Below are 15,029 nucleotides of genomic sequence, written 5' to 3' on the forward strand. Positions count from 1 at the left end.
GCTCGGGTTCAAATTGATTATATTTTATGTAATTTATCTCTCTGGCCCCGGGCGGTAGACCTCAGGGTCCTGAAGTTGGTCGGGGTGACCATTTGCCAGTTAGTATTAAGCTGAGAGCGTTTATTCGACGGTTAGAAACGGTAAAGAAATGTCTACGTGTGTGGAAAGGATCCGTAAACCAGTTTGGATAGCAAAGGAGAATGAAGAATTGGTTAAAATGGGAACTAGAAAGTGAGACATTTCAGAATGATTGCCATTTGGTTTTGAATTTTTTAGAACCAGGTGAATTGGACCAAGCTGCTTCGGTAATTACAGATAGAATTTATGAGAAAATAAAGCCTTTACCCCAGGATAGGAAACATACGACCAGAAAAGATGAGGGTTTTTTCGATGAGGAATGTAGGCAGAAAAACGAAGAGGAGATTAAGGTTTTCAGGCTACTTAAAGCAACAATCCCATTGGATTGGGAAACGAATTTGCGCAAGCTAGCTGAATATAGGAAAGTAAGGTCAGATTATACTAGGGCTAAAAGAGTTAAAAAGAAAGAGGCAGGTGAAGATTAATGAGGAAATTAAGAAAGCTTATGGTATGAATAACCCTAAAGAGTTTTGGTCGGTATTTAAATGTTCAATCAAGGGCCCAGGAATGAGAGAGGATGTCCCACAAGTTGAGGCATGGACAGATTATTTGAAAAAGGGGAGTCAGAATATATCAGGGCGAAGGAGTCAAATAGGTTAAAGGATACAGAGTTAGGTCTAGGGACGGAAAAATATCCTTTAAGACAGAATGATTACGATTTAATTAGACCTGTGTCTCAACAAGAAATTTGAGAACCGTTGAAAAAGATGAATGGTAATTCGTGTCCGGGAACAGATGGCATATCTACAAAGGCCTTGAGGTTAGGAAGGATAACTTTGATACCCATGTTGGCCGCAATTTTCTCGTTTGTAGCGGAGAAGGCTTGTTGGCTTCGCTCATGGGACACTTCGGTAGCAGTGCCTCTTTTTAAGAGAGGTAATAGGAAGTTACATGAAAATTTTAGGTCTTTCTTTATAGGAAATGTGGTAAGTAAACTGTTTAGTAAAGTTCTGGATTTTAGGCTAAGAGATTGGTTAGATGAGGAGGAAATACTTAGCCCCATCCAAGTGGGATTCAGATCGACATTCAGCACTGTTGACCATATTTTTACTTAGGATATACTGAGAAGGAAATATGCTAGAGGGAAAAATAGTCAGCTATTCGTAGCCCTTTTATACCTGAAAAGTGCGGTTGACTCGATAAATAGGAGATTGTTAATAGAAAGTCTGTTAGAAATAGGCTTGCCGTCTTGTTTTGTAGCAATAATAGCAGATATGTATTGGAGGGTGAAATTTGTTGTGAAGTTTAAGGGAATTTTTTTTTAGACTGATTATGGCTCATATGGGTGTGAAACAAGGATGTCCTTTATCTCCCAAGGTTTTCTCCCTGTTTGTTAATGATTTAGATAGTCTTATGAAAAGTAATGGAGCCCCTTATGTATCTTTTAATTGATTTAGGCTATCATGTATGTTATTCGCGGATGACATAGCTCTAATGGCGGATATTAGAGATAATTTCCGGAGACAATTTAATAAAAAATAAAAAAAAAAATTATTTAGAAAAGAAGATCCTACATTTGAACGTTAAGAAGTCAGTAGTTTTAGTATTTAAGGGGCAAAGGGGCTGTTGACTCTGAGGTTCATTTTAATGTTGGAGGAATGATGTTAGAGGTTAAAGGAGAATTTGTTTAATTGGGTGTTAAGTTTAGCGCATTAAGTGGATGTCTAGGCAGGTAGATGATTTAATAAAAAAAACAAGTTTGTTTAACTGAAAGTAAGGAGCGATATCAGAACTTAAAACGAACAGAAATTACTCCGTATATGAAAGGGGCTGTTCCTTCCTCAACGCCTCGCTCTTTACGCTAAAGTTTGACTCTTTCTCTCAATTGTACTTTTTAAAACAGTAAAAAACCTTAGCGTAAAGAGCGGGGCGTTGAGGAAGGAACAGCCCCTTTCATATACGGAGTAATTTCTGTTCGTTCTAAGTTTTAATATCGCTCTATACTTTCAGTTAAAAAAAACTTGTTTTTTTATTTAATTTCTGAACGTTTTTGAATTAATGCATGTTTTGATTTTGGCTCTCCGCACATGGATAATTAAAACGAAATCTGCATATCATTTTATTTTTATGGCTTTCTCATAGCTTTGATCGGACGATTTTGAGAAAAAAGAAGTGGGGGAGTAGGTCTAGTTACCATCCAATTTTTGGCTATTTAAGAAGGCAACTAGAACTTTTAATTTTTTACGAACGTTTTTATTAGTAAAAATATACATTACTTAAGAATTAACTTACGAAACGAACTTCTACATTCGTATTTTTTATTACTTATATGAGGGGGGGGGTCACGCTTTCGTCAATACCTCGCTCTTTACGCTAAAGCATAAATTTTGTCCTAATTCCTTAAGAATGACCCCTGAATCACAAAGGACGAAGAATAAATAGTTAAAATTAATAAAATTACAATGGCTTAAAGAGCGAGGCATTAGGAGGAAGTGAACCCCTCACATGTGTAATAATTTCTGTTCGTTTTAAGTTTTAATGCTGCTCTCTACTTTCAGTTGAAAAAACTTTTTCATTTATTAAATTATTTTTATTTTTTCATTGTTCTTTAAAAAATGCTAAAAAATCTTGCACCCCTTTTATGAAAATTTTCTTCCCCCGTAACAAATTCCTCCACGGAGATCTCCCCCTGAATAACCCCCTACCCTCAACCCCCCCCCCCACCACCACCAAAAAAATCCACCTGAAAGCGTCTGTACACTTCCCAATAACCATTACTATGTGTAAACACTGGTCAAAGTTTGTAACTTTTAGCCCCTCCCACGGGTACTGTGGGGGAGTAAGTTATCCTGAAAGACATAATTATTAGACTTTTCGACTATGCTGAATAAAATGTCTATCTCAGAATTTTGATCCGGTGATTTTGGGGAAAAATGAGCGAGGGAGGGGGCTTAGGTGCTCTCCAATTTTTTGGTCACTTAAAAAAAGGTCACTAGAAAATTTAATTTCCGTTAGAATGAGCCCTTAAACGACATTCTAGGATCACTGGGTCGATACGATATCCCCTGGGGAAAAAAACAAACAAACAAATAAACACACATCCGTGATCCGTCTTGTGGCAAAAAATGCAAAATTCCACATTTTTGTAGATAGGAGCTTGAAACTGCCATTGTAGGGTTCCCTATACGCTGAATCTCATGTGAGATTTTCGTTAAGATTCTATGACTTTTAAGGGGTGTTTTCCCCTATTTTCTAAAATAAGGCAAATTATCTCAGGCTCGTAACTTTTGATGGGTAAGTCTAAACTTAATTAAACTTATATATACAATATCAGCATTAAAATGCAATCCTTTTGATGTAACTATTGTTATAAAAATTCCATTTTTTAGAGTTTCGGTTACTATTGAGTCGGGTCGCCCCTTACTACAGTTCGTTACCACGAACTGTTTGATTGTAATTTTAGAGGTAATAGGCTAATGAATATGCTTTTAAGAAGTCATTTAGGTCAGCCAGCTGACCTGAAGATCCAGAAAAGAGTTTTCAAGACAGAAGTAGCTTCTCGTCTACATTGGGGTTCTGAGGTTTGGGGCTTTCCTAAAACAGCTAAGCTAGAAATAGTTCAGCTAAGATATTTTTAGAGATTCTTATACTTGAAGGATTCATTTAGTTCAGTGGTACTGAAAGAAGACTTAGGACTTTTTACCTTAAGGACTGTTAGATTGGTTAGAATGGTGAAATTCCGGGAGAAGATAATACGACTACCAAGAGTTCGGCTTCTTAAGGCAGCTTATTTGTAGAGCTTGAAGGACGGTAGACGTGATTCGTGGCCAAATCAAGTCAAGAAAATACTGGAGCTTTGTGGCCTTTCGGAGATGTGGAAGGAAGGAAAAAGCCCAATGGGTGAAAGCGTCTCAGTATGGAAGGAAGTCTAGTAAACCTTAAATGACCCAAAAACCCAAGATTGGCAAGCTCATAAAGACCAATCTATGTCTTAGAGGTTCTACTCCCAAGCTAAAAATTGGGGGGGGATGTTTATTTCAAATTTGGGTTGAATAAAGAGGATTTGAAAAATGTTTTGTTGGTAAGGGAGGATAGTTTCGATTCAGGTGAGAGAAGGTAAGTTTTGCCAAAGGTTAGGATGACGGCTGGCCCCTACTTTTGCCCTATGTGTGGAAGTTGTAATGGAAACTTATTTCATTTTGTATCCGAGTGTAAAGAGCTTTCTGAGTTACGGAATGGACTTTTGAACAAGCGTTTGGCTGAGAGGAACGCATGTGCTATTAAACAGTTGTACAATTTTCTTCGCTTATGGATTAAACCTAGGGAATCATGTTTGAGGGGATAGCTTGTTAGTGTTTTTATGATTGGTGTTTGCAGGCAATCATGTTGAACCCGTGCGTTTTTTCTCCTCCTTAAGTTGTATTTTGTTCCTGAGCTTCGTTTGTAGACTGTATTCTGTGTTCCAATGGCCTGCAGGCTTTTTTGCAATAAATCTTATCTTATAAACTTTCAAGGAGGCTCATTTGATTGGAAATTCAAAGCTCCAATTCCCCTTTTAAGAGTCATAAGTGACAGAAAGGTATCTAGACCTCCCCCCAACGCCCTGTTTTTTTTTTCAAATGTATCTAATCGAAATTTTGCGATAGCCATTTTGTGCAAAACAGCCCCAAAGATCATTTAAAAATGCCTCCAGTTAAAAAAAAAACAAAGACAGGGGGCAAGGCTGGTAAGTTACGCTTCGGGTGCATATGAGGTTCTTATGGTAGGTGTAGTCGTGTAAACTTTGAAAGAGAAACAATTGATTGGAAACTGAAAGTTCTCCAACGCCCTGTTCTTTTTTTTCAAATGTATCTAATCGAAATTTTGCGATAGCCATTTTGTTCAAAATAGTCCCAAAGATCATTTAAAAATGGCTCCAGTTTGAAAAAATCTCAATTAATTGGATATAGACAGTTCTAGCTCTTTTCTTAAGAGTTTTAAGTGATCAAAGATCATATAAAAATGCCTCCGAAGTTTACATAACTCCCCAAAGCCCAAGGGCAAGTGTAGTAAGTTCGGCCCCGAGGGCATATAAGGTTTTTATTGAAAGGTGGTCCTATACACTTTGGAGGGGGGATCATTCGATTGGAAATCGAAAGTTCTAGTTCCATTTTTAAGACTAAAAAAAAATTGGAGGGCAACTAGCCCCCCATATCTTCTTTTTCCCAAATGCATTTGATCAAAGTTTTAGATAGCCATTTTGTCGAAAATAGCTCAAAGATCAAATAACTATACCTCCTTGGTTAGCAACCCTCCTCAACCCTCAGGGCGAGGGCTATAAGTTGTGCTAGTTTCTCACTGTTAACATGTACGGATTTAATGGAAGGGATGGTCATAGAAACTTCGGATGAGGCTCATTCATTTGGAAATATATGATTTTAGTTCCCTTTTTAAGACTTAATAGTAATCGGAATGTAACCTTCCTCTCTCACCCTTTTCTCCCAAATGCTTCTGATCAAGATTTTGAGCTAGCCATTTTGTTCAAAATTGTCGAAACGCCAAGTGACTAAGGTTCTGTGTTCGATAATCCTCCCCCGTCCTCCAGGCAAGGGCAAAAAGTTGCCCATGGTTAAAATATGAGGTTGTAAGTTTGGTCGTGGAAATTTTGGAGGGGGCTAATTTTATTAAAAAATCGAGATATAGTGCCCTTTTTAAGTGTCGAAAGTTTAAGGAGGGTAACCAGTCCCCCCCCCCTCTCACACCCTTTTCCACAAGTGCATGCGTTGAAAACTTTAAGATAACCATCTTGTTCAGAATAGTCTGAGGGTCAAATAATTATAACTCAGGGGTTTTAAAATCTCTCCAGCACCCAAGGCAAGGGCTGTAACTTATGCGACTTTCCATTGTTAAATGCCATATAAAGTTTTGTTGAGGGGTTGTTCGTATAAGCTAGACTTTGGAGGGGGTGTTTCGATTGGCAATCGAAAGTTCTAGTTTCATTTTTAAGAGTCCAAAGTGATTAAAGGGCAACCCCTCCCCATCACCCTTTTCCCCAAAACGTATTAGGTCAAAATTTTTATACAGCCATGAAGGAAGCCTTGAGGGCAGCTAGCCCCACTCCCACACCATTTTATCTGCCAAAATCGTACGATCAAAATTCTGAGATAGCTATTTTGTTCAGCATAGTTGAATGACCCAACAACAATATCTTTTGAGTTAACAGGGCCCCCCACAGACCTGGGGAAGGTCTTTAAGTTATAAAGCCTACCCATAAATTGTACAGGTGGGGAGGACTAATTTTCTGCTGGGAAGATTTTTCACGAGAATTTTCCATAGAGAAGGAAGTTTTCAGGAGGTGAACTCTTCAGGGGAAGATTTTACACTAGGGAAATTTGCCAGAATTCCTATACGAAATTTCTTTATATGTCTTACTTTCTCTTTACAGACTCAATTTTACGCGTGGAGGTGTTAAGGGTAATTGTTCGGGGTATATTTTCACCAGAATTTAAGATCCAGAGGATATTTCGGTGGGGAGCGGGATTTTTCCGTGGGGATGGAGCCAAATTTCCTGGAGTTACTTTAAGAACGATCAGAAATTAAATAAGAAAACAATTTTTTCAACAAACAATTTTTTTTCAACCTTACTTTCAGTTAAAAAAGAACTGTTGTTTTTTTATCGTTGGAAAAGAAGACATGTTTGATCAAGGGTAACCTAGCCCCAGGGCAAGGCTTTTACTTTATGTAGTTTTCCCATTGCTTACATGAAGGGGTTGTCAATAGGAAAAGGGGAAATGTTTGATTCTGGGTGTATCTGGAAAGGGTAAGGGTGTTAAGGTAAAATCTTGGAAAATGTTGAGGGGTATGTTATACTAAATCCAAAGTACTACGTGCATCCAGTTTATCAAAGAGGAGGATCTGCAATATTTGCAGAAAATTACATGATTGTTTATTTGTTTACATTAATTGTACATGAATTAAATGAAGGGTTTGTCAATAGGAAAACTGGAAATATTTGATTCTGGAAGGATCTGGACAGGGAAAAGGTATTAAAGTGAATCCTTGGAAAATGTTGAGGGGTATCTCATACTAAATCAAAAGGCACAACATGCATCCAATTTATCAAAAAAGAGGATTTGCAATATTCTAAGATAAACTTAGAGGAGTGTAAAAATACTGAAAAATAAAATAAAAATGGAAACAATAAACAAGGAAAAACGCATAAAAAACAAACAACATCTCAGATATTGAAGCAACACAGTTTAGCAAAACAATTAAGCGGAAAGTCGACAATATTTTCTCGACCCTTGTGGAACTTATCTCCAAACTGGTCCATTTTTGAGGAAATATTGAAAACGCCATATCTACTCGAAAAGTACTGGTTGCGAGTCCAAAGTGGAAGTTGCAGAAGATATTTGCAAAAACGGAAGAATAAAGATATAATTTTCTCCCACTCAGATATTGTGAAAAAACTCCACAAAGGGACCAAGAAGAAGATAAGCGGTGCAAAAAAAGCGTTGTAAAGCCTGTCCGGGTTTATTTTGTTAAACTGACCTTTAACTCGAGCAAGCAGCCCATACAATTTTCTAAGCTTTTCTTTAAACGCCGAGATAACGAGTGTTTTAGTATTTTGAACATTTGGTCCGAACGGGGGACCCAAAAAATTTAGTTGCAAAAGTAGTTTCTGGGCAAAAAATGATAGTAACGGAAGGTTGTTGAGACAAACCGTAGACGAGAAGCTCAGTTTTAGAGAAGGCGACTTGAAGAATAATCTCATTAAGACCAGAGCAAACTGTATGAACTGTATTTTTGGGAACCTGGAGACCATCTGATAATAAAAGGATATCGTCGTCGTAACAGAGGTGGCTGACATTAACATGGGGCTCAATTAGAAATGGAGGGACATTTTTAATAACGGCTCAGATTATATTATTGAAAAGAGTTGGACTAAGCACAGAGCCTTGTTCTACACCTTTCTGAACACAAATGTATTTGCGTCAGCTGGCTACCTTGCCGCACCCTTATGGACGTATTACCATACCAACTCCATAAGAGACGGCAGAGAAAAGGGTTTATTCCACTTCTCAATAGAGAAAAATAGCATGTGAATGGATAATGGAATCGAACGCCTTTGAAATACCGATTGCACACACATACACATTCTTTTTCAATATCCTTTAGCGGTCTAAAATAGCAAAAAAGCTGTGTGTGCGTTTTGGACACCCAAGCTTTCCAAAAAAGCATTTCAAAAAGCCTACTAATTATGGAGCAAATAGTGGTTGGTCTGTACGATTCACAAACCTTTGGGTTTTTCCCCTTCTTTAAGACACAGGTACCAAGACCTTCCGAAAAAGCTGTTGAAGTGTATCTTTGAGAAATACAAGTCCGAAATAATAGTGATAAATACTGTATAAGAAGTGGGGTAGCGTATAGAAGCTGCTCAGTTTGCACCCCTTTGAATCCTGGGCTACATCAGGTTTTTTTTTTAAGACAGTCGAATTCAATTCAATGAATATTTCGGCTCTATGTCCAAGGGTCATTTTTAGCACAACACCAGAAATATATATATATATATATATATATATATATATATATATATATATATATATATATATATATATATATATATATATATATATATATATATATATGTTTCTGGGGTTTTTCTAAAGACAGCCCTTATACATGACCGGAATATTCTCTGAATTGAACTCCACTGTCTTAAAAAAAAAAAAAAAAAAAAAAAAAAAAAAAAAAAAAAAAAAAAAAAAAAAATCGTTATTGCTTCTAAGTTGTGTTTGTTTGATATGGGATGGCGGTTTCGTCTTCTTCACTATTTAAGGTGTAACAATGACGAAGTTCCTCCGGTGTTCAAGCTTTTAAATATGGTGGAGGAGGCCTTTTTTATAAGTAGCTTCAACCGGAGGAGGATCATCACAGAAAAGCGAAGAAATATGTCTTTCCCTTGAAGCGACATCGATAGGATTGGATTGCAAGGAGGAACTTGATATAAGCTTTGAAAGCCTCCTCCAAAGCTGCTGGGGATCGTTTTTTATATCTCACATGTTGCTGTCAAATCCTGAGAAATTTCCCCTGTGGATAATTTCCCCTGATAAGTTCACCCCCTAGAAACTACCCTCCTCACGAAAAATTCCTCCGTGGAAAAACTCCCAGTAGAAAATTCGTCTCCTTCCCCCATACGAAAATGTACACATTTTTCCCAAAAACAAATACTATGCTGAAACAATGGAGAAATTATATAACCCTAAGGACTTTTCCCTTGGGGTTGTGGTGGGTCTTGTTACATCCAAAGGCACGGCTACTAAGCCTCTCAATTATGATGAACGAAATGGCTCCTGGAACAAAATGGAACAAAAACAAGGGGGTTTTCCCCTTTTTTCGAAAATAAGGCAAATTTTCTCAGGCTCGTAGCCCTTAATGTATAAGACTAAACTTAATGAAACCTATATATTTGAAATCATTATAACAAGCCAATTTTTTTTATATATCTATTAATATAAAAATTCCATATTTTACAGTTTTGGTTATTCTTGAGCCAGGTTGATCCTTACTTATAGTTTGTTACCAAGAACTGTTTGATGATCAGTTTTAATGGACTAAAAACTATTTCCACGATACCATAAACATGGAATGGCTTATTACTACAAATTCACTTTAAACAAAACAAAACTTTCCATGCAAATTTCTTTTTAAAGAGATCGACAAGTAAAACGCTTAATATGATCCCTAGGTGTGATTTTGTACTCAAAATTACTTGTGATAAATCACTAGCAAATTTCACGTCCTAAAGAACATGAAGTAAAGAAGGGAGAATCCATTTTCAGATACATAATTATTTGTGTTCACTTTAAGTTTTAATGTTGCTCATTAGCCACGGTAGAGAATCCTTTATTTTTTATTTAATATTTAAAAGCCTCATTTTTTCAAATGGGGCAAGTAATTACGCCATTCCTTTTGAACCTCTATTCAATTATGAAGTAATAAACCTTTTAAAATGTACATTTATAATTAAGATACTTAGATGCTTAGAGAGTATCCAAAAGCACCAGTGACAAAAGTGCGGAGGTCAAACTTGAGTTTCAAGTTTAGAAATTTCTCAAAAACGGTTATTGCATGGCTATTCTGCACATTTATATCTGAATTTAAAAAAAGACCAATAGTTCATAGACGAAATTTTGCATAACATAGCAAATATTGATATGTTTGCAAGATTATAAGCTTTATAAGTACCTTATAAGCACCAAACACTTTAAAGTTGTGTACCTAAGTATCAAACGATAAGTACCCGTACAAAAAAAGTGCGCAGGTATTACTTGAGTTTCAAGTTTTCCAATTTTTGCAAAAAACCTACAGTACATGATGATTCTGCATATTCATTTCTGAACTTGAGGGTTGATTACCAAATCTTGTGTATAAATAGCTACCAATGTTCAGTGACAAAATTTTGCGTAACAAACCAAATGATAATACTTTTTTTTAGATTATAAGTTTGTTTTCGTACTTTGTTATGAGATTTATGTGTTCCACAGAATCATTTTCATTGAGTGAACCTTGGAGAAAAGAATAAAATAAGGTATATATTATCTTTTACTATGTTGAATTTATACCCAGAAATTTTTTTCTTTGTTTGTTTATGTTTAACTTTGACAAAGGATATAGTGACAAGACCATCTGAATGTTTCTTAAGGGTTTGTATTCAAAATGTCAATTTTGTATAAGATCCGAGACTACAAAACCTCATAAACACCCCTGTATAAAAAAAATTGTATTCAAGCGCAATTTACAATTGATTTCATCCTATTGGCTTTAAACATAAAAAAACGTCTTATCGTTATTTTAATTTCTATTTTTTCAACTGCGAGGATAACGTGCAAAGAGGTGATGTCTTGTAGATGATTTATAAAATTTTCATTTTTATCTTGCTATTAAGTAGCCAAGAATTTCCCCAAAGGTTCCCTTTTTTATCGCCTGCCTACTAAATTTTCCCTAATGGAAGAAAAGATTATTCAACCACAGGAAAAGTGATATTTTTTTCCCGGATGGGTGAGTCGCTACTTACTAATGCTACGGAAAAAGAAAATCCCCAAAAAAAGGTCACGTTATCGCTTTGCTTACTGTTTGTCTTTGAGAAACATCTATGCTATGTTAGGCAATATTCGAAAATTGGTCTTTTGCCATCTTCAACTTGTGAAAAGGTTAGGCTATCAAGTAGTGTGTGCTTACAATCTGTAAACAAGAAGAGACTATGGGCTTATAGTAACCAAAACTTTAAGAAAAAAGGGTTTGGATAAGAATATACACAAGAACCAATCTTCCATGATGATTCTAGATATTCAAATTTCATCGAGTTTAATAATTACTCACCATAAGCTACGATCTTGAGAAAATATGCTTTTGAAAATTATATTTTCAAAAAAGGGAAGCACCCCCACGAAGGCAAGTGATCTCGATGAAAATTTCACTGTCAAACCTAGCACATAGCTAAGCCATTTAATTAATGGGGGGAGGGGGATTCGAGGTTTCATGTAAAAAAATGTGTTGTTTTACGTTTACTTCTTTTGACGAAAGAACATCAAGGATATGTGTTTGTTCATATTTTTCCATTAGGTGAGCAAGTCGAACCATTAATGCCTGAAAATCAAGAGACGGCTCATTCTACCAAAAATTAAAAATTATAATCCAATGTTTGAGCAACCAATAATATTAATTTGCAGCAAAGTGACGTTTTCTTCTTTTTTTACAAAAAACAACAACTTTCAAACAAACAACAACGTCTACGTCTTTGCCTAAAATCCCTATGGAAAGGGCTGTAAGTTATGTGATTTGTCCATTGTTTGCATGTAGTTGTTTATTCGGAAATACACGAATATTATTTTGGAGGAATTTTTCTTCCGTGGGTGGATTTTTCCACTAACAACATTTTCCATGGGAAGAAAAGTTTGCAGAGAGAATTTTCCAGGAAAAATTTCACATTAAGGGGGGTATTTCCTTGCATAATTTGAAAAAAGGACTGAACCTAGATTTTATTAGATGTTTTTTCAGTTGAAAATAAGGAGCAACATCCCTTGGTTCTTACGCTAAAGTTTGACTTTTCGTTAGAATCAACACTGCTTAAACATATTGAATTCGATTGAGAAGTATCTTTTAAGAACTTTTAAACTTTCACATATAGAGCAAGGGTTGAGGAAGGAGCAACCCTCCTCATATACGGAATATTAACTGTTGTTTCAAGTCTTAATGTTTTTGTTGTTTTAACTTGTTTAAAAATAACATTTTAATTTTTTTGTTTAATAAAAACTTCAAATTAACATAAATTATTCCTTATACGAGGGTGGCTGCCTCCTTCATAGCCCCTCACTCTTTACGCAAAAGTTTGATTTTGCTTTAAGTAAAATATTATTCGGAAACAACGGCCCGTGTGTTTGAGGAGTTTCTCTTAAATAATTAGAATACAAAGTCAAACATCCGTGTAAAGAGTGAGAAGTTGATGAAGCAACACCCATCCTCGTATACAGAATAATTATGTTCTTTTTATTGTTTAATGCCACTCTTTCCTGACAATTTAAAAAGGTCATTTCTTTAATTTTAATTTCTATATGTTTTTAATAGCATACTCAGGATTATTTTAAATAATAGGAGAGATACGTGTCCCTCAAAAAGGAATCTTTAAATCAAAATTTAGCATTCATACGACACCTCAATATGAAAATCCTATTTGTTATATTTACTTTTCAAAATAAAGTTTAATCATCCAAAACCAACAATCATGTCAGCATTTATATAAATAAATAAAAAAAAATCTAAAACAGAAGTTTTTCACAGACGTTTGAATAGCCATATTACACTTAGGACAAGCGGAAATAAATTTCTATGATAATTGTAACTTGAAACGACCAGAAATTACTTTTAAAGAAAAAATAGACACCCAAAACAAACAGAAATCAAATAAACAATCATAGCAAGCATAGAGACAACAGCTAATAATCTATAAAAATAAATAAATCTTACAACAAGTAAAATTAAACAGGATATTTAGTTAAAACTTAAAACGAACAATAAACAGAGGCTTAATGCCGGTCGGGTTTTCAAACAGTTCGTGGTAACGAACTGTAGTAAGGAGCGACCCGGCTCAATAGTAACCAAAACTCTAAAAAATGGAATTTTGATACCAATAGCTACATCAAAAGGATCGCATTTTAATGCTGGTTTTAAATATATAAGTTTCATCAAGTTTAGTCCTACCCATCAAAAGTTACGAGCCTGAGAAAATTTGCGCTATTTTAGAAAATAGGGGGAAACGCCCCCTAAAAGTCATAGAATCTTAACGAAAATCACACCATCAGATTCAGCGTATCAGAGAACCCTACTGTAGAAGTTTCGAGCTCCTATCTACAAAAATGTGGAATTTTGCATTTTTTGCCAGAAGGCAGATCACGGATGCGTGTTTATTTGTTTTTTTTTTTTTTTTGTTTTTTTTTTTTTTCCCCAGGGGTGATCGTATCGACCCAGTTGTCCTAGAATGTTGCAAGAGGGCTCATTCTAACGGAAATGAAAAGTTCTAGTGCCCTTTTTAAGTGACCAAAAAAATTGGAGGGCACCTAGGCCCCCTCCCACGCTAATTATTTTCCCAAAGTCAACGGATCAAAATTCTGAGATAGCCATTTTATTCAGCGTAGTCGAAAAACCTTATAACTATGTCTTTGGGGACGACTTACTCCCCCACAGTCCCCGTGGGAGGGGCAACAAGTTACAAACTTTGACCTGTGCTTACATATAGTAATGGTTATTGGGAAGTATACATGCGTTTTCAGGAGGATTTTTTTGGTTTGGGGGAGGGGTTGAGAAGAGGGGGATATGCTGGGGGAACTTTCCTTCGAGAATTTGTAATGGGAGAAGAAAATTTCCATGAAGGGAGAGCAGGATTTACTAGCATTATTAAAAAAAAACAATTAAAAAATAAAAGTGAAAAAGCTTTTTCAGCTGGAAGTAAGGAACAGCAATAAAACTTAAAACAAACAGAAATTATTACCCATATGAGGGGCTCACCTCCTTCTAATACCTCGCTCTTTACGCTAAAGTATTTTCGGTAATTTCAACTACTTATTCTACGGCTTTTGTGATTCAGGGGGTCATTCTTAATGAATTGGGATAAAATTTAAGCTTTAGTGTAAAGAGCGAGGTACTGACGATGGGGCGAATCCCCTCATATATGTAATAAAAACATGAGAATACAAAAGTTCTTTACGTAAGCTAATTTATAAGTTACGTAAATCTTTTACCAATAAAAAGATTCGTACAAAATTAAAAGTTCTAGTTGCCTTTTTAATTAACCAAAAATTCGGGGGGCAACTAGGCTTCGTCCCCCGCTCTTTTTTTCTCAAAATCATTCGATCAAAATTATGAGAAAGCCATTGAGCCAAAAAAAAAATATGCAAATTTCGTTTTGATCATTCCTCTGCGGAGAGCCAAAATCAAAACATGCATTGATTCAAAAACGTTCAGAAATTAAAAAAAAAAAATAAGTTTTTTCAACTGAAAGTAAGGAGTGACATCAAAACTTAAAACGCACAGAAATTACTTCGTATATGAAAGAGGCTGCTTCCTCATCAACGCCCCGCTCCTTACGCTAAAGTTTTTTACTGTTTTAGAAAGAAGAATTGAGAGAAAGAGTCAAACTTTAGCGTAAAGAGCGGGGCGTTGATGAGGAAGCAGCCTCTTTCATATACGAAGTAATTTCTGTGCGTTTTAAGTTTTGATGTCACTCCTTACTTTCAGTTGAAAAAACTTGTTTTTTTTATTTAATTTTAAAATAAGTCCAGTTACGTCAATCAAGTTTCTACGATATTTGCTTATTCTACCCAACAAGTTTCATCCCAATCTCTCGATTCTAGGTGTTTTCCAAGATTTCTGGTTTCCCCATCCAGCTCCCCCAATGTCACCAGATCTGTTCGGGA

General features: G+C 35.7%; 1 protein-coding gene across 9 annotated transcripts in view; it reads left to right on the top strand.

Annotated features, from left to right (window-relative positions):
- LOC136025274 (octopamine receptor beta-2R-like) overlaps positions 1–15,029 on the top strand; it is a 146,017-nt gene that overhangs the window by 80,157 nt on the left and 50,831 nt on the right. For 2 of the 9 annotated variants that reach the window (XM_065701153.1, XM_065701143.1), the window contains exon 3: positions 10,556–10,648. The exons of 6 other annotated variants lie outside the window; for them this stretch is intronic. The gene's annotated coding sequence lies outside the window, so the exon portion shown is untranslated. Of the gene's footprint in view, positions 1–8,763; positions 10,649–15,029 lie in introns of those variants that run through there. One more of the 9 variants, XM_065701147.1, reaches the window with a different exon arrangement.

This window comes from Artemia franciscana, chromosome 3 (assembly GCF_032884065.1).
Source record: "Artemia franciscana chromosome 3, ASM3288406v1, whole genome shotgun sequence".
Classification (NCBI taxonomy): Eukaryota; Metazoa; Arthropoda; class Branchiopoda; order Anostraca; family Artemiidae; genus Artemia; species Artemia franciscana.